Source organism: Mus musculus, chromosome 2 (genome assembly GCF_000001635.26).
Source record: "Mus musculus strain C57BL/6J chromosome 2, GRCm38.p6 C57BL/6J".
Taxonomy (NCBI): Eukaryota; Metazoa; Chordata; class Mammalia; order Rodentia; family Muridae; genus Mus; species Mus musculus.
Genome location: NC_000068.7, coordinates 169,480,181 through 169,505,810, shown reverse-complemented (window position 1 = coordinate 169,505,810; position 25,630 = coordinate 169,480,181). Strand labels below are relative to the sequence as shown.

General features: G+C 45.5%; 2 long non-coding RNA genes across 3 annotated transcripts in view; one reads left to right on the top strand and one right to left on the bottom strand.

The window, feature by feature from the left end:
- Positions 1-964: 964 nt before the first annotated feature.
- Gm14249 (predicted gene 14249) overlaps positions 965-25,630 on the bottom strand; it is a 42,924-nt gene continuing 18,258 nt past the window's right edge. The window contains exons 2-7 of the long non-coding RNA NR_166520.1: positions 25,024-25,191; positions 23,335-23,405; positions 22,503-22,525; positions 5,076-5,383; positions 2,060-2,214; positions 965-1,256 (exon numbers count right to left, since the gene is read on the bottom strand). This is a non-coding gene — a long non-coding RNA (predicted gene 14249). The remainder of the gene's footprint in view (positions 1,257-2,059; positions 2,215-5,075; positions 5,384-22,502; positions 22,526-23,334; positions 23,406-25,023; positions 25,192-25,630) is intronic.
- Gm34112 overlaps positions 10,831-25,630 on the top strand; it is a 43,728-nt gene continuing 28,928 nt past the window's right edge. The window contains exons 1-3 of one of the 2 annotated variants that reach the window (XR_003953970.1): positions 10,840-11,182; positions 15,241-15,373; positions 15,865-16,800. This is a non-coding gene — a long non-coding RNA (predicted gene, 34112). Of the gene's footprint in view, positions 11,183-15,240; positions 15,374-15,864; positions 16,801-25,630 lie in introns of those variants that run through there. The other variant, XR_375316.4, reaches the window with a different exon arrangement.

The following is a 25,630-nucleotide window of genomic DNA, read 5'->3' as shown; positions in this document are numbered from 1 at the left end:
GGATTGCTGAGCTAGGACATCTGTAGGTAAGAGAAACTTCTAGGGCCAATTTACTAATAAAACCTGGCATGGTGTTAGCTGAGAAGATGCGGCCTGTCAAAGGCTTAATCAGGGAGAATAATCTTGCCCACTGTTGCATCCGGGAATGTCAGTGTTTATGACTTCAGAGAGTCCTGTCTTGTTAACTTAAGAAATAAAGCAAAGGAGACCCCTGGAGGAAACAGGCGTAAAGGGGCGGGGGTAGGGAGGCAGGGAGGGTGCCTTTCACTTATGCATATCCAGGAAACCTAAAGGAGTCCTGAAAGTCTTCTGGATGGAGGGCTTGGGGGAAGCTGGTGGGTAACCTTTGACCTCTGCCCACCATCTTCACCTATCTGGCCCTGAGCAGCTCAAGTGCAATCAGCCTTGGGAAAGAAGTCAGAAATAGAGGAACAAGAGCATTGGTCCCTACTACCTGCATTGAAGGTCCCAGGACAGTCATGTCCCTGTCACCCGGGAGCTTGTTAAAAGAGCATAAACCCAGACTTTGCCCCAGATATAGTCAACTCTACGTTTTTTATAAGACCTCCGCAATCAAACTCTACATTTTTATAATACAGATGTTAAAAACAGGAGAAGCACTAGAGCGAGGCACACTGACCGCCAAGGGTACCGGAGGAGATCCCACAGAGGCACGAAAACCACCATAAGATGTTACTCAGCTCCATAGGCCCGCGTGGTTTCAATCTCACTATGCTACTCATATGATATTGTAGAGTCACATGTAAACATTATGAATAAACACATTCCTTTTTATCAAAAGCTACTGGCCTTGCCATAGTCTTCCTCAGGGTGTGGTACAAGGGTTCTATTCAACAGGGTCTGGTGGGGGCTAATTAGCATCCAGAGCTCTGTGTCCCCCTCTGCGTCACTGAAAAGAATCTCTGAGCTTGGTGTAAGAACAGACCACGCTGCCACACACTAATTTGGGCTTCAGGGCCGCCTTGTTAGATCATCCGCCTGGTTGGGTTAGAAAAGGGTGTGGGAGTTCACTTGCTTTCAATTTGTAATTCATTGTCCAGTGTTTGTAAGTTTGTCTCTACACCCATCAAGAGTGTCATTCTAACCCTTGGTGACCATGACGCCCTTTCGTTGTGTTTTGGGATATCCTGAGGCTCTGTAGATACACGGCAGAGAAAGCAAGGCCATCCCCGTGCACTGGTCTGGCTGGAGCTCCGTGGTCTCATCCTTCTGATCATCTCTCTCTGTTCCTAGGCCTGCGAGGGGACAGAAGACACTGAGTGGAGCTAGGGAAGCAACAGCTGTGTGAGGCTCTTCATACGTGTGTGTGTGTGTGAGTGTGTGTGAGTGAGTGTGTGTGAGAGTATGTGTGTGTAAGAGAGACTGAGTGTGAGTGTGTTAGTGTGTGTGTGTGAGTGTGAGTGTGTGTGTGTGTGTCTGTGTGTGTGTGTGTCTGTGTGTGTGTGTGTGTGTGTGTGTGTGTGTGTGTGTGTGTGTCTGTGTGTAACTCCAGAGCTGGAGACACAGAGACAGGAGGATCCCTGGGACTCAGTGGCCAGCCACCTTTGCCAAATTTGTGATCTGTAGGTTTGGTGAGAGAGCCTGTCTCAAATAAATAAATAAATAAATAAAGTGAGTAAGAATTGAGCAAGAAATATGACATCAGCCTCTGGCCTCCATAGGTACATGCACACATATGTGAACATGTGTGTGCACACACAAACCATATACACGTGTATGCACACACACACACACACATACACACACACACACACACTCACCACTCACTGCACCCAGCTTGTCATGTGCATTTTAGGAATTAAACGCAGGTTCACGCGGCTTACACTATGGCCCGACACACTGCCCTGGCCTGGGCATAGGCTTTGATGTGTGGCCATTAAATATTCTCAAAGTCAAACTAAAAAGTTGGGGAGTAGGAACAGAAAGTGTGAGGAGTTTTCCCCGGGTCGCCCAGCTGGTGTGAGATTCAGAGCAGGGTAAACAGACTCATTCACTCTATCCGGGTGGTTTGTACTTGTAGGTCATGAGTGCCACTCACAAGTCACGTGTCCAGGAATAGAGCCAAGTGTCACATCCATGGCCCCAGACCCCAGAGTAACTCTCCAGGTGAGGGTAGGTTCACAAGCTGTTGTCCTGGTGACGGAGGCCAAACAGCTCCTTGGAAAAGCATCATGGGCCACATTATTTTCATTCCTGAAAAAAAAAAAAGTTTTCTGAAATGGCAATTGCTTAGCAATCTCTAGCCAACTCTAGAAATAAAAGCTACTGCTGTTTGGAGAGCAATCAGGAGGGGCTTTTGGTGTCAGGGGTATATGAATCCCGACACTAAAGGCCCTAGTGCTGACCTATCTCCCCTGCGACTCTGGTCTCCCTCCAACTTGCTGTTCAGTTTATGAATCCAAGTTTCTAGGACTGAATAGGGTCCCCTTCTTCAGCCCTAAATTTCTCCTAAAATTTATTTTCCCAAACATTATTTTTAATGTTAAACAACCCCAAAACGCATTTTTCATGTTTATTGCTAGTACATAAAATTACAATGCTGTGAACATTTTTTTAGCCACATACCGATATGGTGATCCGTGATTTAAAGGGTGACTTTAGTGCGGCAATAAATCCAGGAGACATTGGAACCTCTGCAGAAAGGATGCAAATTAGGGGCTGGCCACCAAGCCAGCGTCTGGGGGAGGCGGTTAATTACTCTTTCCTCCATTAGAGAAATCTTTAGGGACAGTGGGCGTTTGCTCACGGGAGGAACTGCCGTGTGAGAAAATGGGGGAGAGCGGATTCACACACTCCCAAAGGAAGATACTGGTGACAGTTAGCACACGTAGTTGGGGTGATGGAATCAGGGTGACATGTGCCTTCATGTATTCACGCCCAGTTAAAAGAGGAGAAAAATCAAAGCGCGTGCACACGTGCACATAGGCACGCATGCACTGTTCAGTCTACTCAGAGGTAACCATTAAAAAGGAAATGCCCTTGCTGGGTGGCCTGTTTGCTCTCATTGACTGGACTTCACAGATTGAAATTGTTTTTATTCTGTATTTCCGTTCTCCTGAGGTCATGACCAATGGCTTCTTTTGTCAGAGAGCTTTTCTTTTTCTTTCTCTTTCTCTCTCTCTTTCTCTTTCTCTTTCTCTTTCTCCACCTCCTCCTTCTCCTCCTCCTCCTTCTCTTTCTCTTTCACTTCTTTTTCAGGGAAGGTAGGCAGTATGCTGGACAAATCGTTCTTTCCTTCAGAAACCCACATCTGTCTAGTCTCCCACTTCAGCATCTCCTAAACTGGAGGCAACTCAGGTTTTTTTTTAGTTTCTTCCCAAGGACATAAGGCCCAGTTAGGAACAAGGAAACCATTTCACCGGGCAGGAAAACCCACACAGCGTTGACTTTCTTAGGGACTGTGATGGCTAAAGGAACCAGGGTGATGTTCTGGGTGGTTCCCACATGCCTCAGAAATGATAGACATGTTCGGTGGTCCCCTCTGTGGGCTCCCAGGAAAAGACTTCACGACAGCAAGAAGATAATTACCAAAAACCTCTAATAAAGCCATGACCATTAGCACACCTCGAAGTTGCAGGCCAAAAACTGCCAGCATGCACACAGGCTTGTGCCTCCTATGCCTGCCCCTGGTGATGCGTCTAAGATGGCTCCCACATTGGCATTGCTGTCCTATGTAGGGTAATGACGCCTGGAACAAGCAGAGCTCTCACGGCCCTGGAAATGATAAGTACCATACAGAAAGGCCCCCTGGGGAAATTTGGCCGGTTACGGCTTTACAGGTCTGATGGATTTTTTTAATCTATCTGCCAGACTGCTTTGAAAGCTAAATAGATGCCCATCAACAGGCTGTCTGTCAGCGATCAACAACTTTACATATTTTGCTTATGTTGACTTTGTTGTTGTTTCAATCTAGTGGGTTGTTTGCCAGATGGCTGCTGTCCTCATTAGGAACTCTTAGCACATCGAGGGAGTATTCTCCATGTGCAAATGGGCCGACCCTTTCTTTTGTTCCTTGGAAAATGCTGAATTCACTGATGGATGTGTCTAAGGGGACGCATGTCTGTGACTACCATGAAGATGATGTAGGGCTTACTGGGTGGACTACAGCCACTCAGTTCTGTTTGCCTACATTCTAAAGAGTGTGTATGTGTTGGGGCAGGGGGGTGTACATCAAAACAAAGGTATGGATTTAGCAAAGCTGAATAAATGACAAAATGACCTAATGGGAAACAACTGGGAATTTGATTTCATTAGAAACAGCCCACCAGACATTTCTCTTTCTCATCTTAGCTTCTGAGGGCTGTCACCAATCTCATGGTGGTACAAGCTCTGGGCACAGTCTGCTGGCCCATCTCAAAGAAGGGTTCTCACTCATAGCATCCAACCCTCCTTTAGGGAGTTTCTTTGAGTTCATGGCTCTAACCAGCACCAACAGTCAGCAACTTCCAAATGTATCCCCAGTTGATTTTTTTTCGTTACCACCATTTATTTGATTTCTCTCTTGGACCAGTATTCTCTCATCTCCAGCTTAACAAATTCACCCATCACATGTTAAGTTTTCTAAGAAGAGCAACTGACTGTGAACCTATAAATAAGATGGTATAAATAAGCAGGGTTGCTCAGTGGTTTCTGCTTGAGCTCTGCCTTGAGATTCCTCAATGATGGTCTGATCCTGTAAGATGAAATAAACCCTTTACTCCACAAATTGGTTTTGGACTGTGTTTATCACAGCATCAGAAAGCAAATAACCCCTCTCTATCCTGCACAGCTCCTTACTTGGATGAGGGCCACTGTCTTTTGACTCCTGCTCTTGTCCCTTGACCAAAAGTCCCTTGACTTTTCACGACCAAAATGGTTATCTCAAAACTCTCAGCAGATTCTGCTAATATCCCAATATGATTCTGCCATTGGTTTCATGATATATGTAGACTGACTCTCAACTCCTCACCATCTTAATACCAAGTAGGGTGGGATTATGACAACCTCTTGGTTTCCATCTCTTACTACTCCAAACCACAGTGCACCAGAGCCCTTCCAAAACATCCCCTCCTTACTGATCTTAGGGCGTTTGCTTTTTCTCTTATTTGTTGCTTTGTTTTCTCAGCTTGGGTTGCTCCACCCTCAGTCTTCAGACCTTGTTCTTTTTGTCTCTCAAGTTCTGTCTCAGAGACTTCCGATTATCTGATGCCACCTCGTAGGTCAATCATGTGGCCCCATCTCAACTCATCTCTGTCACCACCTCCGTCACCACCGTCACCGATCGTCTTGTTCTCAGACTGGCTTTTTGGCTCATGGTCTTTTTCTCTAGATGAACCTCTGGGTTCCACTGGCTCTGCTGCTGCTCATTCTTGTGTCTCTGACACTTTGACAGTGGTGAGAAGAGGTAACAGTTAAATAGTTATTTCTTGAACAAACCGTCATAGACATTGGGCTGCACTGCCCCTTAAGACTTGCATTTAGATCCTAGGTCCCACCATGCCACCAGGAAGGAAGACCTTTAAAAAGAATGTGTTTCAAGATCTTGTGAATGAACTGATAAGAGATCAAGGGTTGAATCTCAGCCTGTGTTCTATGAGACAATCCAGTGTTGAGACAGCCCTTTGTCAACTGGGATGGACACCTTCCCTGACATCTGACCTGCTGGCATGTTGACCCTGGACCTGCTCACCTCTAGAGATGAAATAGACAGTTGTGTTAGTTAAGCCACATAATCTATGAAATTGACAGAAGTTGATATTTCATTATAATGCAATTTACCATAGGATAATTAATGCACATTGTTTTCTATTTAAGAAAATGTGAGTCTTAATTCCTCAACTAAACAGAAAGCTTGAAAGAAGAACTAGGGTGATCACCCCTTAGGTCAGTTTAAGTGCCAATAAGGGCTCATGACTATGTTAACATATAAAATAGATCTGGCGATGCAGGTCCGTGACCCCAGAGAATCATGCAGGAGGCCCAGACAGGAAGATCAACACCACGTGCCCTGCTGGAGCTAAATAGCAAACCCAAGACCAGCCGCAGCAAACCAGTGAGATGTTGTTTTAAAGTCAAAGGTGAAAAGAGGGCTGGGGGTGTAGCTCAGTGGTTGAGCACTTGCCCGATGTGTAAGACCTTAGATCCATCCCAAGGGATGCCACAGAGTAATTACTTGATACTGTGATTTGAATGTGGAATGTCCCCTGTGGACTCTCATACTTGAGCAATTGGTTTTTTTTTGTTTTTTTTTTTTTACTAACGTAGAGCTGTTGGGGAAGGTTGTGGAGCCTTCAGACGGTGGAGGCTTGCTGGAGGAAGTGGGTCACTGGGGCAGGTAGCGTGGGAGGCTTTATGGCCAGGCTACACTATCTATTCACTCTCTGCTTCCTGAGTATGGATGCTCTGTGATGTGTCAGCTTGTGGCTCCTGCTACCATGCTCTCCCTGCCTACGGCTGTGTCTTCCTTGGCATGATGGACTACACCCCTCTGAAACTGTATACCAGAATCCATTCTTTCTCCCTTTAGTTGCTTCTTGACGAATTTTGTCTTGAGATAATCAATAATTCATTCATTGGTTAATTAATTGATTAATTCCTTAGCAGAGATTCCTGTTAGAAGTATTTTCCCATGAAACAGTCATATTCTCCAGTTCTCTTGAGTTATATTCAAACCAAGAGTAAGAAGAGAAGTGTATTTTATGAGGAGAATCAATAGAGGCATGCTGTCTTATAGCAGAAACAGAAGGTGACTAACAGCAAACTAAAACAAGGGAATGCAGGGAAATAACCAGGGACTGGACACAGATAAAGGCAGCTATGAAGACATTTTATATTCCAGGGAGTCAAGGTTTTTATGAATTAACATATTCACTCATTTGGCCAGTATCCATAAAGCTTAACTCTATGATGAACTCTAGCTACAGAGAAATGAACTGAGCCCCTGTCCACAACCATCCAGAAGGACTGACTAGACACAAAGACAAATGAGCCTTCAGGTAATGAAGAAAGAGGAAAGAATGGGAAGATTGATAAACCCAAAAGTTGGATGGACTCCAGGCCAAGCTCTTACCCAGGGTGGAAGCTCTCAGAGAGCCTCACACAAGTGTCCTCAGGTAGGACGTCTGTGCTGGGTTCCTCACCTTGAGTACAGGTAAGAATCGCTAGGATGCTTGCTGAAATGTACATTTGAATGTCCTCTCTGCCACAGCCAGATGCAGAAATCATGACAAGCAAGAAGGAGAGGCTCTGCCGGCACTCAGACTGTGTTTCCAGGAGGACCCCATGATCCAGGCTTGTCTACAGTGCACCACCATGGTCAAGAGGTAGGACCACGGAGAGCTATGACAGTCTGGAGACTTCTGGGAGGTTAGAGGCACCCCAACCCTTCATCTTTCTTTCTCTCATCTCTGTCATGAGATGGATGCTTTAGCTCAGGCACTTGTCCCCTGACATAATGCTTTGTCTCATGGCAAGTCCCCAAACCCAGGAGTCAGCCATGGACGACTAAAATGTCCAAGTAACCCTTTTTTTTCTTTGTAAGTTGATTTGCTGAGGCAAACATTACAGCTACAGAAAGCTTGCTAGCCCAGGTGTTAGGTCTGATGTTTTGTCTCAGCTCAACTTGCAACACTGTTGCGATATGATAAAGTTTCTTTAGCTCGCTGACCTCAACAATAACACCTGTGCCAAGGGGATGATGACACCTAGCTTCCAGGGCTATGAAGAGGACAACAGAAAAATGGAGATTATGCGGGGATGGTGTCTAGACCTAGAAATGTCGGTAACATTTCAGCAAGCATTTGTCATCAGCGTAACTCAGAGAAGTGTCACAAGGCTGAGGAAATGGAATGCCAGAAAGCCAGGAAGCTTGCAGGGAAATCGACTATTACAAGGTATAGAATTAGGCCAGGGAGAAGGCTCAATTCGTAAAGTACTTGCTGCATGAGACAAGGACCTAAGTCTGGATCCCAGAGCCCACATAAAAAGCTGGCTGTGTTGGTATGCCTGGAAGCATGCTGCTGCGGAAAGACTGGAGGATGTTGAGTGCTCAGAGGCCAGCCAAGCCAGCCTATTGATGAGCCCTAAGCTCAGAGAAAAGCGCCATGCTAAAAGTAAGCTAGCAAACAATGAAGACACCTGATGATGACTTCTGGCCTCCACAGGTGTGAACACACACACACGTCTTATGTCTACAATTACCTATAAGCAATAAGATCAATCATTGTAGGCTTATAAACTAGTCTAGACCAATTGTGGTAACTCGGCCTTGCTGTCTGTTTTTTATAAATAAAGTTTTATTGATCTATATTGTCCTTCCATCTCTTTATAGTCTAGGTAGTTGTAGCTGCATTGTGGAAATTAAAATTTGTAGCTCACGCCAGACTTGCAAAACCTGTGTGTTTACTATCAGGCCATTTGTAGGAAAAAATGTTGCAAGCCATGATCTAGAGGTGCAGCCCAGTGTTTAGGGGCACAGGCTCTGATGCTGTATGGAGGGGCCTGATTACCTAAGTAAGTTCATACTTCTTGGTGCTCAGTTGGGGTTTTTTTGCTTTGCTGTTTTGTTTTGTTTTGTTTTGTTTTGTTTTGTTTTGTTTTGTTTTTCTAGAGAAACAGAGTCAATGAAGAGTGTTCTTCAGGGAGACACTCTAAGGTATTTAATTAGTTGTTGTGCCTGGACTGAGGTAAACAGTCCCTAAGGATTAGCTGTGACCTGGACTGCAGACTAAGGCTTTTCTTTGTACATTGGTTGATCCAGAAAGTCTCTCTGGAACCACCTTCCGAGGTGTTATGGTTTAACGTGCTATAGGCTCGTGTGCTTGAACATGGGGTGCTAAGCTACTGGAGCTGTTTGGAGGGGGACTGTGAAGCCTTTGGGGCAAACAAGCATGACTGGCAGAGGGGGGAATCGCTGGGACCAGGCCTCTTATGGTTAGAAACCTCCTCTGCTTCTGTCTGAGCTGTCTGCTTATGGGTTAGCCTAGTGTGAGTAGCTGCCTTCGCGAGCTACATGCTCTGCTGTGCTGTGACTCCCACGAAGAAGCTTTTGTGAGCAAAATAAAGCCCCCTCCCTTATGTGGCTTCTTCCAAGTATGTTATCCCAGTGACACATAACTAGCATAGCCCAGTACCACATGCTACAGCCAAAGCCGGGAAGAGAGAGGCAGAAATGATCGATGAAGCCCACTGCTTTCTATGCCTGTGCGAACAGCCAGCCCCCTTCCCAGAGGCCCTGCAACACAAGAATGACCAAGTTCTATTTATGTGACAGTTCCTGTTGTGTGTATGTTTTCTCTCTCTCTCTTTCACACATACAATTTTATTTTCTTGGCTTGGCCACCCCGCTGTCTGTTACCTCAGCTGTGGCAACATTCTCTTAATAAATACCGCGTACATTTATTTTTCTATTTTGGCTCTTCCCTTTTTGATCGCTCTCTTCGTACAAATCCACGACTTACCTATGCCACTCGGTTAGACCTGGTATTAAAATGCTTCATGTCAACCTAGGCGTCAAGGTCAGCCATACAGTGTTGGACTGGAATGCCATCTCCATCCCTTACTTTCAAGCCGGCCAACTTCTGTTTGCCTCAGTTTACCTACCTGTAAAATAGACACCCCACACCTCACAGGCTTGACATGAGGAACTGAGCAAATGATATATGTAAAATGCCTGTCCCATATTAGGGTGGGACATAAATATGTTTACTACAGTCGTTTTGTTATTGATGTTGACACGGGGTATTTTAGTCAGTATTTTTTGAATAGTTCTGCTCTGAATGCTGCTTCCAATTATTCAGCAAGAGAAGAGAATCTGCCCTCCTAGGAACATCATATTTTTTTTCCTCAAGCACACTTAGGCACTTTTTGACTGTTATTAAATTAAAATGTTTATCCCTCAGGAGAGAAAACAATAAACTCCCACACCGATTCTTTTTAGGAAACAAAATGCACTGGATTTTCCCTGACGCAGATCTTCCTTTGTCTACAATCTCTGTGAAATAGAAGATGTTTCGAATGGTTGTTCACACTGCACGTGCTTTCTCTCTCTCTCTGCATGTGTATGTGTGTGTGCATGTGTGTATACATATCTAGTTGTCTAGTTGTCTTTCTTTGGCCATCAGGACTTAGCATTTCATCTGTGAACGTCCAGTGTCATCTCAGCTGAGGACTTGGGAGTGCACAGTGAGCCGTGGTGGAAGACAGAGTTGAGTCAACAAGGAAGGCAGAAGGGCAGCACTGAGAACGGACGGGACGGACGTGACTGAGAACGGGGTGTGGCCCACAAGCTGTGGCACCATTGCATGGCACTATCTGTTCTCTCTCTCTCTCTCTCTCTCTCTCTCTCTCTCTCTCTAATATAAACATGTATGTCCGAGTGCGCTTGTGCGTGAACTTGGTGCCTACCAACTCAACTAGACTAGCCAGCCATCAGACTCCAGATAAACTCCTGTCTCTGCCTCCCTGGTTCCAGGACTGCAGGCTATCATTCTCATCTTACACTGGTGCTGAGGACACTAACCCAGGCCCTCAAGATGTGTGTCAAGAACTTGACCAAGTGAGCAGTCTCTCCACTCCTCTAAGCCAAGGGAACAGCTGAATGTCTTCTGTGGCCCCCTTTCCAAATTTCCCTTTTGGTTATAATGGCCCTCAGTTTTTACAGGAGCGGCTCCTCCTCCTGACTCAGGGCAAACGGTGGAGTCTACTGTTGACTTAAGGCTCCAATACATCCACCAGTCCTGGCCCATCAAAAACACCTCTCTCTCTCCCTCTCTCCCTCTCTCCCTCTCTCCCTCCCTCCCTCTCTCCTTCTCCCCCCTCTCCCTCTCCCCCTCCCTCTCTCCCTCTCCCCCTCCCTCCCTCCCTCCCTCCCTCCCTGGTTGCTTCAATGTCCATGGATCCTGGGCCAGAGCCAGGCCAGCTAGCCACTGTTTGGAAACTCTTACTGGGAACAAGGAGAAACCTGTGCTCTCCGTCTCTCAGTCTATGGACACTTTTAGCTGAAAGGCAGAGTATCTGTCATCAGAGAGGGAGCTTGAGAAGAGACGTGACCAACCGACCTCGGTGTGAAGCCGGTGACGCCAAGTCAGGGAAGCAGAGCTGAGAAGTAGAGAGAGGCACAGGCTGCCAACGCCTCTGAGCTGACGGATCGGCCCTGCCAGACTGTCCTGGCTGTTTTAGTGAAGTGAGTATATTTTTGTGCTTTAGTTTGTTTGATATGGAATTCAACTTAGAGCCAAAGAATCCTAACATTGTAAATTTACATCAATACAGGATGCTGAAGATCTAATTTTGTATATTCTTCCCAGTTTCCAAATCTATTAAATTTCTAGTAGTTTTTTAAATCCTCCTTTGAAATCCATGACTGTACAATTTTGTATTTTTGTGCCGAGAGTGGAGTGAAGGGGAGGCTGTTTAAATAGTTGATGAATAAAGACCAAACAGAAGGGGGACTCCCTTCTCCCCTCCCCTCCCCTCCTGCAGAACCCTGACTCCAATTAGTCTTAAATGGTCCTTGCACACTGCTTCCTGGAAATCTAAAAGCTACCTCAGTGAAAGACTGTGTCTGTCCCCATCTTCCAGGTGAAGTAACGGAACTGTACTCAGAAAAGCCACCTAACAACTGTCACACAGGCGACAATCAGGGGCCGTGAGTGCATGAGTTGTAAGCTAGTAAAAATGCATTCTTCTGTTTATGCGTTAGGCAAATGCGAGCATCTGCGCTGTGTCAGAAACAGTTACATGTACGGGAATACTGAGGTGAACAAGGGGGTCACGGGGATTTGCATTCTAACAGGGTGACATAATGCGCAAGAAACCACAGGAATATAATTTCTGGCACTTAGAGCCCGGAGGAAAATTAAGGGCTAATCGGTGGCTGGAATCGGGGAACACATCAGATGAGCTTGTCAGAGTGCTTTCTCTGAACAGACTCTTCCAGCAACAGAGGCCAGAGTGGTGATAGTGACAGGCGGGCGGGGGCTAAGGGGACAGGAAGAGTGGGAAGGTGCATTCCTGGCAGATGATGTAATGTGTACCTATGGATGGGCTTAGAGGTTCAAAGGACACTTCAATAGCAGAGTGCATGGCCAACTGCAAGTATCCCCTAGCTGCTCCTGTGACCGCAGCTTTGTTTTGAGTTGGGAACATCAGTGAACTAAAACTCTTCAGGGGATGAGACACCTGGGACCTGGCTCCGTTTGTTTGGAGTCCTGTGGACACCATCCATCTCCAATTTATAGCCTGCTTAGTCCCTCTGTCTGCTCCCTCATCTCTAAAGAATGTGCACATGGCACTTTGCACAGTGACTGCATAGGAAAAGCACCCAGAAGTCAGCCTTCACCATTATTTTTAATTTGGGACACACAAGGGAAGTGTCCCCAAGTGGAAAGGATCTTTGTTGTTCTTCTGCACATGTGACGTCTTCAGGTGGTAACGGCAGAGATGCTCGGTGCCCATTGTGCCCGTGTGAAGCAAGAAAAGAGTATGGGAGAGAGAGCTTACAAGAAGAATGTATAACTAGGCATCCAATAAAGGGAAAACTGTAGGACCAGACAGCAAACAGCACAGGAAGCAAGACCACAGAGATGAGCCAGCTCCTGCTGTGAGATGGAATCCTTTCGTCTAGCTGGGCTGTTATCACTCTATCAGGCCAAGGGGCGATGTGGAAACTGGTACTTGCTAACCCTGAAATTGATTAGACGTGATGGCACCAGAAATTAAGAGCAGAGGGCTGGGCCGATGGTTCTGTGGGTAAAGCGCTCTGTGTAAGCATGAGGACTGGACCTCCAAGCCCTACACAGCATCATCCCATTAGAAGTCAGTGGTGGTGCTCGCCTGTAACCCCAGCACCCCCATGGAAGCTGAGACAGGAGCATTCCCAGAGTTTTCAGGCCAGCTGCTCTGGCCTATGCAGTAGCGAACAACCAGGAGGCCTTGGCTGAAACAAGATGAGAGACACAGACAGACTGACAACCCAGATTGTCTTCTGATCTCCACGTGCACTCTACGGCACAGGTATGCATATCTATTCACACGCAGGAATGGACACTGCAACTCGGAACATGAGTAGCCATGTTACTGAACAGGAAAAAAAAAACAAACAAAAAAAACCATAACACTCCCCACAAGTAAAATGGATGCCGACTTCTAGCAAAGGGAGAATTTTTCCTTACTTGTCAAGAGGACAGAAAGGCAGAGGACAAAAAGTCTACTATAAAATGAGCTTTTCACTGGGAACATGAGGTCAGGCCATTAGGGTATGAACCACAAATGTCTCCAGTATTGAGAAGGGGGAGTCTTATCTGTGGCTCTCTCCATCCACCCCTCTATGACATCTCTTGTCTCCTCGTCTGAGAGGTGACTCTGCTTCGTGAGCTGTTATCTGGATGTTAGGGACACATTTTAGTAATAGCTACTACTGACTGACACATTCTAGAATGGACAGACTTTTGATGTTGGCAGATTCCATCTGCTGTTGAAGCTTACTGATATATAGAAATATGGACATTGGCTATTTCCCCACCCTTGTGAGGTAATTAAGCCCCATGCCGAGGACCATAATAAGAGTGAAATCCCCAGAGCAAAGACATTGAGGTAGCATGAACCCATGCCCGGGAAGCATTTGACTCATCCAGGAATCAGGAGAAATGGAGGAACCGAAGCAAACACTTCCAATTGGAAGAACCACCAGCGATATTCGATTGCCTGACTATGAAAAAAAATCTAAATTGTTCCATTTTTCTTGTGAATAAGGCAACCCGAACAACCCATTTACATATTTTATTGTCCATTTGACCGTTTTCTTTACAAAGTGTGATTGTCGTGGAAATCATCTAGATTGTGACTTGCTGTCAAGAATCAGTCTTTGGGTGCGAGGATAAGTATCTAGAACACTGCTAGAGATTACACTGAAAGCTTTCATCCCTTCTCCAAAATGCTTCTTTTTGCAGCAGACAGAGATCATTGCTGAAATCCACAACTGGCCAAACTGCAGAGAAGAACTGAGTGTAGGAGGCCAGCCCCAACTGGCGTACGTACAACACGATCTGAATATCTCTAAGGCTGAGGGAACACCTTAGAAGAGACTGTAGTGAGATTGTAAGAATCAGGAGACCATGTCATCTGCTACAAGATGTGTCTTTGTAGATATGACAGGGAAGTGGCAGCCAAGAAATTTCAACAATATGGTCACCCAAAGAAGATCCAAGCAATCACAACACTGGCTAAGATGGTAACATGAATGGGGGGTGGGGGCGGGCTCCATCCCTAGATAAAGGGCTACTGATGAATAATGACTGCTGAGAGAGGAAGAGCAGCCACCCCCAGGGTCATCCATCTCTAAATGATCCCAAGAGGTCAGCTCTAAAATCATACACACAGCAGCACTAGATGGAATCAGAAGGTTGCGCCTACACATTTCTATCTGTACATAAGCAGCGGTGGTAATTAAATAGAGCGAGCACTGGGTGGGCTGGGCTGGGCAGCAAGTGGAGCTGGGAGGAGAGGGAAAGGGAATGAAAGATTTAGCAATGCATGTTTAAAAAGAGTTAAAGTGGTAACCTTTGTGTTCAGAGAATCAAATTCAGGAAATCACCATTTAAGACCTGCTGGTACAATAGAAAAACAGTCAATTGTATTTAATTTCACAATGACACATATAGTTGAGGACAGTAGATCTCCAAAACAAAAAACAAACAAACAAACAAAAAGAATGAAGGAAAACCCAAGGAAGAGAAAAAGCATTCCTACAACCCATCTTTACTTGACAGTAAAGTACTCTTACCCAAACGGACACTTTCTTTAATTGTTTACTTACTGGCTCTTCCAAACCTCAAAAAGCCTTATGTTAACTGAACTTGAATGCAGACAGGTGAAGGGCAGGGTGGTGGGTCTCTCTTAGACCCTCCGCTTTCTGTGTTACTGGGTGTGATTTCAATGTCTGCCTTCTCCTGAGTGGGTCAGGAAACAAACAAGCTCTGGGAGTCGCGATCACTCTGGGGATGCAGAACTCAGCTCCATCGCGGGCCGGTCCTTGGCCTCCCTCATCTCTCTCTGTCTGCATTTCCTTTAACATGCCCATGGTCATGGTCGAAGTGAATAATGATATATTTTTGTTGTTGTTTGAGAGGAGCCCTTGAAAGCCATTCTGAGACTGGGGTCCAGAAATCTAATCTTTGTTTGATTCTTGTTTAGTGGGGATTCAAATCCCAACTTAATTTAATCTTTTGACTTATCCTGCAGGCCCTACTTGATTATACCCACTGCCACCAGTAATAGGGTTGTGGGGACAGAATCTTGCTATTAGCACTTTGAGAAAAGGAACAGAGCAGAAGCCAACGCTGGCACCGGCATTAGTCAATGAAACCCACCACAAGTGAGTGACCCCCTCCTCAGCTTTCCCCACTGCCTCATTTTAATAAGCTATAGCAGAGATCGACAGAAAAGTTTGAACTTGATTGAACTATACAGAGTGTGACATGCTAGGCTCGCTCACACACACCTTAAAAACAACCACGCCCAATAGCAGACAGGTGTTGGTAGGAATTAATTTATAATTTTGTGTGTCAGTCTATGTGATCATTTTTCTTAGGGTTGTATAGGATTTAGAGACATTGGATCAATACGGAAATAAGGTATAAGCTATGTCTCTGGAATTAGGTGTCCTGGCTCGCCAGTCCAGCTCTACCTCTTACTAGAGAGATGTCGTCTAGTGAGGGCATGCCTTCCTCTACAAGGATGTTTTCCTCCATTCATTGCTGGGCTGTCTCTTGGATTTTTGTAGTTTAAGGTCAACCAGGCATAGGAAGTCTTTAGGAAACTGTGCAGCATATGTAACTTACACATAAAATGTCACCTGTGATACAGGCCGAGCGGACAGAAAGAAGGGAATCACACTTTAGCCCAAGAGCCATAACCACAGATGAGAGCCTCGGACTTCATCTCCTGTTGGGAAAGAACAGTATCTTCCCTGGAGAGGGATGGATCATATAAGATCCAGTCGATCGGGACGTGTATAAAACGATTCTGAAACTCGGTAACAACATTTAAACAAAGAAGGGTCGGGTTTCTACTCAGAAGGTAGATGGAGAGGGGTAGGAGACAGTGTATGGAAACATGAGGGGTCTCTCTGCAAACCGTGGTGACATAATTGGGTTGATTGTAGCAAGAAGGTAATTTATTACCATGTTATAGGGCCATGCACAGCCTCTGTGGGAAAGACGCAGGCAAGTCCAGTGCAAGCAGGTGAGCACACTGCCTCTTGCAGAAAGGACCCATGGCTGGGTGGATATGCATGGCTTGTGGAACTCCCTATGCCCTAGGTGTTAGCTCCATGCTGGTACAGCTTCAGGAACTGGGTCTCAACTTCAGAGCCTCTGAGCTGCCAGGGAGACGTCCTTGAGTCCTGCTTTCCACTCAAGACATTCCTGGGCATCACACTGCCGCAGGCCAGAGTCATCGTACCTTCAAAGATACCGTGGAGCTGTGTGCAATAGTACTTCTCACTGATACCAGGGGAGAAAGGACTCTACCCACAAAATAAGGAAATTGCTTCAATATAAAATGGCTTGGTTCAGAGAGAAAGGCGAGAGACCCAGAGGGCCAGGAGAATGACTGGAAATCTGTAACTGCTGAGGGTTGGGAGTGGGGAGAATCTCTAGAAAGTCCCAGAGACCTGAGGTGGGGGCAGCTCCCAGGAGTGGGTGACCTTAGCAGAGCTGCTTAACAGTAGAGACATGGAACCTGAAGAAGCCACCTCCTGTAGCCAGGCAGGATCCCCAGTGGAGGAATAAAAACACTAACCCACCCACAAAACTTTTCACCCAAAATTTGTCCTGTCTAAAAGAAATGCAGGGACAAAGATGGAGCAGAGACTGAAGGAGTGTCCAACCAAAAACCAGCCCAATTTGAAACCCATCCCATGGACCAGTCCCTGACATTGTTAATGATACTGCTTGCAGTCAGGAGCCTAGGATAACTGTCCTCTCCTAGCCAGTAGCTGACTGAAACAGATGCAGATACCCACAGCTAAACATTGGATGGAGGTTGGGGCTCTTATGGAAGAGTTGGGGGAAGGATTGAAAGCCCTGAAGGGGATGGAAAAACCATAGGAAGACCGACAGAATCAACTAACCCGGACCTCCGTGAACTCATAGAGATGGAACCAACAACCAAAGAACACACACGGGCTGGAACAACACCCCCAGAACATATGTAGCAGACATGCAGCTCAGTCTCCATGTGAACCCCCAACAACTGGAGCGGAGCTCTCCCTAAATCTATAGCCCCACTGTGGTTTCAATTCCCAAAAGGGCTGCCTTGTCTAGCCTCAGTGGGAGAAGATGTGCCCACCCAGGCAGAAACTTGATGCACCAGGGTGGGGATTTACTCAGAGGGGAGCATCCTCTTAGAGGAGAAGGGCAGGGGGGAGATGGAGAAGGTCTCTGTGAAGGGGGCCAAAGGAGATAGTGTTTGATGTGTAAATAAATAAATATAAATTAAAAGAATAAAATGTCTTGCTATAGAAAAAAGTTAGAATGAGTAAGGCATAGTACACACTACTGAAAGCTGTTATCTTATGTGACAATTGGAAGTATAAAATGGTTTATTCTTTATCTGAAAGCAAGTTTGAGATAAAGAGGCTTAAAATCATTCACGTCCTCCGAATATACAACAAAAATAATAAATCATTCGCTTCTGGTAATTTATCCAGAGCAGCACACATGTACATACACGGATATTAACCAAAGCTTTATATATTGATCAAAAATGACAATACTCTAAATTTTATAACAATTAAAGGATGATTTAACAATGGTAAATCCATTATTTTAAGCATCACTTGAACTATGTTGTTAAGAAAGAAAGGAGAACTCTGAAAATTAGCATTTCTAATGCAATCCTGAGCTCCATGCTGTTGAAAGAGGTTTACATTAACCATCTTACCAGGCCGTCAAAACAACTCCGTGAACTGCAAAAGGGAAGAGCCATTTCTAAGGGGGAACGTAAGTCAATCGCCTCTAAAGAAGAGGGCCAGGAGGTGGAAGAGGGCATCAGAGGTGCCTGATAGGTAGCCAAGAACAGTTTCAAGGTGGTGGGAACCTGTCTTGGATGGTGCTTTCCCCCCAAAGCTTTCTTTCTGTGACAAAAAGGGAATTGCCTTCAGCAGACTTCACATGCAGACACTCAGGTCCCTTTTCTGAAGAGGGAGGTCTCTTCCCATACACAAAAACAGGCAACAGTTTGATTCCCAGCCCTGCAAACTAAATAAAAGTGAACAGTGCTTATTTTAATGTAGAATTCCACCACATATTCACGATTTTCTTAAAAAAATTTATTATTGTTGACCTTCAAAAATAACTTTTAAGGGGTTGGGAGAGATGGCTCGGTTGACAAAGTGCTCGGTGTGCAAGCAAGAAGGCCTGGTTCAGAGCCTCAGGACCAAAGTAAACGCCAGGCATGGCAGCAGGAACCTATAATCTCAGCAGTGCAGGAGTTCATTGGTGACTTGGTCTAGAGCACTGGTGGGACACTGACTGACACCAGCTATGTACACCCAGGAGATGGCTCTCATTGGTGACTCGGTCTAGAACACTGGTGGGACACTGATTGACCACCGGCTATGTACACCCAGGAGATGGCTCTCATTGGTGACTCAGTCTAGAGCACTGGTGGGACACTGATTGAGCACGGGCTGTGTACGCCCAGGAGACGGCTCTCTTGGGACATTGGTTTGTCTCTTTACCCATTGTTTATTCTCCTTTAACCAAAATCAAGCCTTTGATGTCATCCCGGGATCGGTTTGCCCCATGGTTGGTCTCCAAGAACCTTCCCAGAAAGCCAGATAGATCCGGCTCATCTATGAGAGTGACATCAGAGGCCCTCCCCTGCCTGCTGTTTGGTACTTCTGTCAGCTGTCTTGACATCCTGACTATGTCCGTTCCTCGCTCTTCACAAGCTCCTCAACGGTGTTCTCTTCCAGCATTTGACGAAGACTGTGTTCACCTGAATGATGCGTAACTGAAAAGAAGAAGCCAGAGGTGCAGGTCTGGCCCTCTTCTGGCTCTATCGTGGTCCATCTAGAGACATGTTTCACCCATCACTTTCTTCTGCCTCCTGAGACTCAGAGCCAATTTCCTGCCTCTATTCTTGATACTCTGCCTGTTGCCCTGGATGCTAACTCCCTTGTTGGCCTCTTGTCTTTCTGTCCTTTCTGTCTTCTTTCCTTCTGTATCACCATGGCCCCTTCACCACCATCAGCATTTCCCTGTATTTTTAAATACTTGAATCTGTGCCAAGCATTAGGACCAACGCTTTTATATGTGATTCCTTTCATCACAACATTGAGCCTAAGGGGCAGAGCTTGACGAAAGCCTTACGTTTCAAACCAGAAGTCAGACTTAAAGATATAACGGAAGTTGGTTGAGGCCATCTTTCTGGAAAGGGGCAATGCCAGGTAGATATGACAACAAGGAACTGCAGAAAATTCTAGATCTTCCCACTCACTTGAAAGGTCATTTTCTCTGTCCTTTGTTCATTTTCTTCTGAGAGAAATATGAAACATATCTGTTTCAGTTGCCTTTCTCCTTAGCATGCCACTAACACACTAATACGTTCTCTCTCTCTCTCTCTCTCTCTCTCTCTCTCTCTCTCTCTCTCTCTCTCTCTCTCTCTCTCTCCCTCTCTCTCTCTTCTTAGCATGCCACTAACACACCGATACAAAAAAAGTCAATGTTAGAGTAAAATTGAAATGAGCCTTAAATCTGCAGTCCCTATAGACAGATGGCCTGGGGGCCTGCAAGAACAAATAAAACTTGTAAACAAAGCACGGATTATCCAGGGTCCCCGGGCAGTAAGTGTTAAGCTGAGCTGGCCTGGAAAACAGTAAGCTTGATATATACACTGGCAAATATTTCCACATTATCCTCTGGGTAGCAGTGTGGAAGGTCAAAGAGGGGCAGGAATACATCTCCGGGCCCCAGGTGACTGCAAAATTAAAAACACAAGGGTTTTGGTGCTGGCCTCTAATGCTTTGGCTTTTTTTCCCTTTCTTCTTCTTCTTCTTCTTCTTCTTCTTCTTCTTCTTCTTCTTCCTTCTTCTTCTTCTTCTTCTTCTTCTTCTTCTTCTTCTTCTTCTTCTTCTTCTTCTTCTTCTTCTTCCTTCTTCTTCTTCTTCTTCTTCTTCTTCTTCTTCTTCTTCTTCTTCTTCTTCTTCTTCTTCTTCTTCTTCTTCCTCCTCTTCCTCTTCTTCTTCTTCTTCTTCTTCTTCTTTCTTCCTCTTCTTCCTCTTCTTCCTCTTCTTCCTCTTCTTCCTCTTCTTCCTCTTCTTCCTCTTCTTCCTCTTCTTCCTCCTCTTCTTCCTCCTCTTCTTCCTCCTCTTCTTCCTCTTCTTCCTCTTTCTTCCTCTTCCTCTTCCTCTTCCTCTTCCTCTTCCTCTTCCTCTTCCTCTTCCTCTTCCTCTTCTTCTTCTTCTTCTTCTTCTTCTTCTTCTTCTTCTTCTTCTTCTCCTTCTTCTTCATTATTATTTTGATTTTGATTTTGATTTTCACAGACAAAGGGAGCCATCTCTCTAGCAAGGTAAATGGCTCATGGGTTTATTTCTTTTCTACATCTCATCAAATTGAGTTCAAAATAATTAGATAGCCCAGGAAAATATCGGGATGGCCCTGCTAACTCTAACCCAGGCTTCTCCAGCGTAGCTGGGCAGTGAAAAGGGTTATCAGTAAAAACAAGCTTAGAACTATTAATAGAGGGACATCAGACGCTAACCCCAGGTAGGGTGGGCCTGGTGTGGTGCTAAGGCTCAAGGTTATGGGCAGCCACTCAAGCCTCTGCTTCTCCACGGCAGTTGACTGCTCCGTGCCAGACGATACTGCTAACTTGCTCCCGACACCTCACTCTGTTTGTGGCCTTAATTGAGGGACCCAAACAAACAAATTAATCACTCTGGCCCATAAAAGTGACAGAATTCATATGGCAGCATTCTTCATTCTCTCCAATTTGTTTTCCTGAAATCCCCACAGCGATTTATTTGCTGAATACACGAGTTTTTCCCCCTTATGAAAATTACAAATTGTTGCCAAGGTTAAGGAGTTAATATTCTCATTCAATATTTATTTTATGGGGGGCTGGAGGAAGCACAACCGTCTCTCCTCTCCTCTCCACCACAAAGTTGGGTTTCTTAATCAAAGTGACAAGAAAACCGTCCTTCGGATGATCCCCTGAATCATCGAGACTAAAATATGAGCTTTATTAATCAACAGACCCTGATTAATTATTATAAAGCACAGCTTCTACAGTTCTGTACATTTTAATAATTCCTGCAGAAGGCTAACAATGTCCCAAGAGAACTGGAGTCTTTGGGGTTTAAATTTTTCTCAGCAATGTCACAATAAATACTTGAGAGCAGCAGCAAGGTTCCTCTCATCCGCTCCCTGCAAGCCAGCAAGCCAGAGACAACCTTCCCCTTCCTTCTATCTATAATTCATCATTTGCATACAAAGCAAGGAGCCGAGAGCCAGCCGTTTCATCGGCTTTCAAAATAGCGAGGGATGATGAGAGTGATTTATGGAAGGTCATGTGATCTGGTTCACACAATCAGGCTAACTCTGTAGCAAACAGCCTGACATGATCAACTGATAAGAGTGACCATGCGCAAGATGGATGAGGGGAAGGCTGTGGCTCTGCCTGGGAACTCCTGTGAATGTGGACACTCTGACCTTGTCCCTGTGCCAAGCCCATCTCTTGGCACCGGGACAGGACTCTGTCCTCGTGAACTGGCCAGCATGTGCGTGTTTGTGAGGCTTCCTGGACAACACTCTTTGTCACCCAGCAGCTGATGGCCATCTACTTGACTAAGCATGGGTCACACCAGGTATGCATGGGAATCAAAGCTTGTGACATCATGCCTTTAAAATATGTCTTGTGCGTTGCGTAACAGTTTGACCTTGATTTAAGCATATATATATATATATATAAAGATTATGAGAAATAAGAACTCAAATTCAAAGGATACATGTGTATCCTGTGATGGTGATATAAAATGTTAAGAATGTGTGCATACAAATGTAGATCCATGTAGACAGATTATATTAACAGATAACCTTTATACACACAGAGAGTGAGAGACAAAAATGCAGGAATTCCGTGGGAACATTGAATACTCCATTACAGAAGACTGCAATAGACAGAATATTATAACAAAGACCCCACATCTGGCTTCTGGGCAGCCTCTTGGAACTCAAAAATACATCAAGATAGAGAAGATGATCTTAAACTGAAATAGCTTACTTCTCTCATTTGACATAAGAACTTGAATCAACTACAAATAAAATACAGATATATGTAAGTAAGAACACAAACAATGGCATGGGGGAGGATTTCCCTGGATCCTGCCAGTAGACATTTGGGAGTCAACAGAAGAGATGGCTCCACCTCTGCGTTTCTCTTTCTCAACACTCCGATAATCACAGGCGTCTTACCAACACATGGCTATCAAGTGTTACCTTTAGCTGGCCTCCTCGTTATCCTGAAAGAAGAAGAAAGGGAAGAGTCAATGTGAGGAACAGAGCAGTGGGCAGCCTCTACCCCAAATCTCACGAGAGAAATTAACTCCGAGAGCGTCTGAGATGGTTGGGTTCTGTCTCACATCTGGGAGCCCACAGCCATTCCAGCCTTGGCAGCTGCCTCTTCTACAGCACCCCTCATTAAGCAGGAGATGAAACATGCAAAGACACGGTACATGGACGTAGGGATCACACACAGCCTTTCTCCTCCATTTTGGAGTTCTTTCTTAGTGATAATGATGTGGATTATCTTGAAGCTGACCCACTCAATAAAATGCTTTGGGGAACTCATTGTCTATCATACCTCTAGAAATTTTTGATAGAAGATTCTGGGCCAGGGCCTGGAGGGATGGTCAAGCTATAAAGAGCATAGTCTATTCTTCTAGAGAACTGAAATGTCACCCCCAGGTCTCACATCAGGTGGTCTGCAAACACCTGTGATTCAAACAGGAAGGTCTCTGATGCCCCTGGGCCTCCACAGACATTCACTGTGTGTTGTGTGCATATATACACAGAGACATGCATACCTACACATAAATAAAAACAATAAAATAAATACATCTAAAAAAATAGCTTGCCCTATCTGTTTGTAAAGTATACAACGATAAGAGAAATAGGATCCTGGCTGTGACATTTCTGGAGGTCAACCCTGCTTGCCTTCCCATGTCAGGGGTTCTAGTCTGGTAATAGAGTCCATATACAGCACACATCAGGTTTCAGAGAAGCCCCTAGGACACCTTCGAGGGTAACCACTGTTAGCAGTAACACATACCTCTTTCAGTTCAGCAGTGTTGTCTTCGGGCTCTGGACTCCTTGGCTTCCTCACCCTCTGGCCTGTTTGCCCTGTGGAAGGTTCAAGTTCTCATCACAGATAACGAGGAAATGAGATTACGATGTTAGCTTTCTCTAGAGATAACAGCAGTCCAGGTCATAAAACTACCATATGGCAGTTTTGGCAGGCTCTGCCGAGTACCATGGACTAATTATCACATAGACAGACTCTGGTCCCCATTTGCCAGCGCCTCCGGGCCCCCTGTGGCAGGGCTTGGCAACCTGGCGGGGGTGAGAGGCTGTATTGTGTTTGGCAGGGACATGATGTGACCTTACTGTGGCCATTTCTATCATCTCTTAACATTTTGCTCGTGATTAAGCTTATCATTTCAAATAAACACAAAATGTCAGGTCTCTGGGTCTGCTTAACATAGAGAGCCAAAATAGACCTCTGTTTGATTTAAAGGGGGTCCGGGCCAAGAGAGCAATCTGATCAGTTCCCCCATCTGACTTTTATTAGAGCGATGGAAGAACGGGGGTGGGGGGGAGGGCAGCATCCTCGTTCCAATTGGATGGCTGCCACCAGCCAAACCCACTGTGCACAACCCACGACTCTTCGAAGACCTCTGGCTTAGTGACTCAGAGCAGTGGTCCTGGGTTGACCTTCCTGCTTGGTACCTGTGAGCCCTGAGTTACGTCAGTTGTGCTTTCTTTTTTCTGCATCAGGGAAGGGAAAGCATCCCTGGGACCATCCTGAAGAAATGCTCCCCGATAAGATGAGATTAAGGGCTTGTCAAAGTCCTCCTGGCCAGGTTTCCAGTCAGCACTGTCCTTCAGCAGACCTCTGGCTGTGCTCTGGTACTAGACACAGTCTATGGGAATGCCCGACCCCAGCCCCAGCAAGCATTGGCTCTTCTGGAAGGCACTGATGGGTAAAGAAATGGTCAAGGGAAGGAGATCTGTGAGGGTTCAACTGCAGAGGAGATGTGGTCATCTGGGTTTCCCACCAGAGCAGCTGGATACCTTCCCTCTCCTTCCTCCAGCCTTGCCTCTGGTTTGTGATTGCAGCATGCAGGATGGAATGAGTCAGTAGTCCACAGCCACAGATTCTAGGCAACTGTGGGGCTTAACTCAGAGCAGAAGTCAAAGTCTCCTCTTTCCTCCAAGCCCATTTATTGCTAGATTTATTTAATAAACATGAAAATGCCTGGCCTGCTTCCGGTCCACTCACCAGCTCGCCACAGAGACGCTTCTCTCCCCAGCTCGCTCTTTCTCAGTCCTCAAGCCAAATGTTCACGTTGCATTTCGAACAAGCTGCAGTCCTGGCCCTGCCTCTTCCTGAATTTTCTTATATTCCCTGACAGAGCAAGCCTCTTTCTCACTCCACTCAAATATCATTTCCTACTTAGCATTTACTTATTTATGTCCAAGGGGGTCCTTCCTCAGAAGATAAGCCAGAGACCCTGGTCACATGCCCCCAAAAGTAGAAAGCACCGAGGGCAAACAGCAGAGCCGGTGACTGCTAACTTCATCGCGCTGTAAGTTGCCCGCCCCCCCCGCTTCTGCTAGACACAAGCTCCATCAAAGTCTTGGATCTAGATTGATCAATGCAATTCCCACTAACCAGCCCAGTGTCTTACACAAAGTGGCACTCAATAAGTATTTGTTTATTGATAAATTGAGCACTTACGAGTGTCGCCAGAAGGGTCTCTCCTGAGATGATGACAGAAAGGCTCCGGGCTCACAGGTAAGGTGACAATGAAGACTCAGAATGATAAATGCTATCATGTGTCGCAGGTGCTGTAACATAGATGGGGCTGCTGCCTTTTACCATGCGTCTGTGATGTCCACGGATATCCTTCAGGGGAAGACAGATACACACTAACACCAACAAAACAAAGCCCTATTTGCAATTGATGGAAGACATAAAACATAATTTACCTAAAGCAAAAATGTTTGACTTTCTGAAATTTGGCAGAGTTATTAGGATGCTAACAAGGCTAAAGCTTGGAGGACTACTGTAGTTTATAAATTAACTGAAAAAAGAAAGATAGAGAGAAAGAGAGAAAGGAAGGAAGGAAGGAAGAGAGAGAAAGAGAGGAAGAGAGAAAGAAAGATAGGAAGGATGAAGGAAAGGAAGGAAAGAGAGAAAGAAAGGAAGGAAGAGAAAGAAAGAAAGAACAAAAGAGAGAGAAAAGAGAAAGAAAGAGAGAGATAAAGGAAGGAATGAAGGAAGAAAGGAAAGAAGGAAGGAAGGGAAGGAAGGAGGAGAGAAAGAGAGAGAAAAAGAGAAAGAA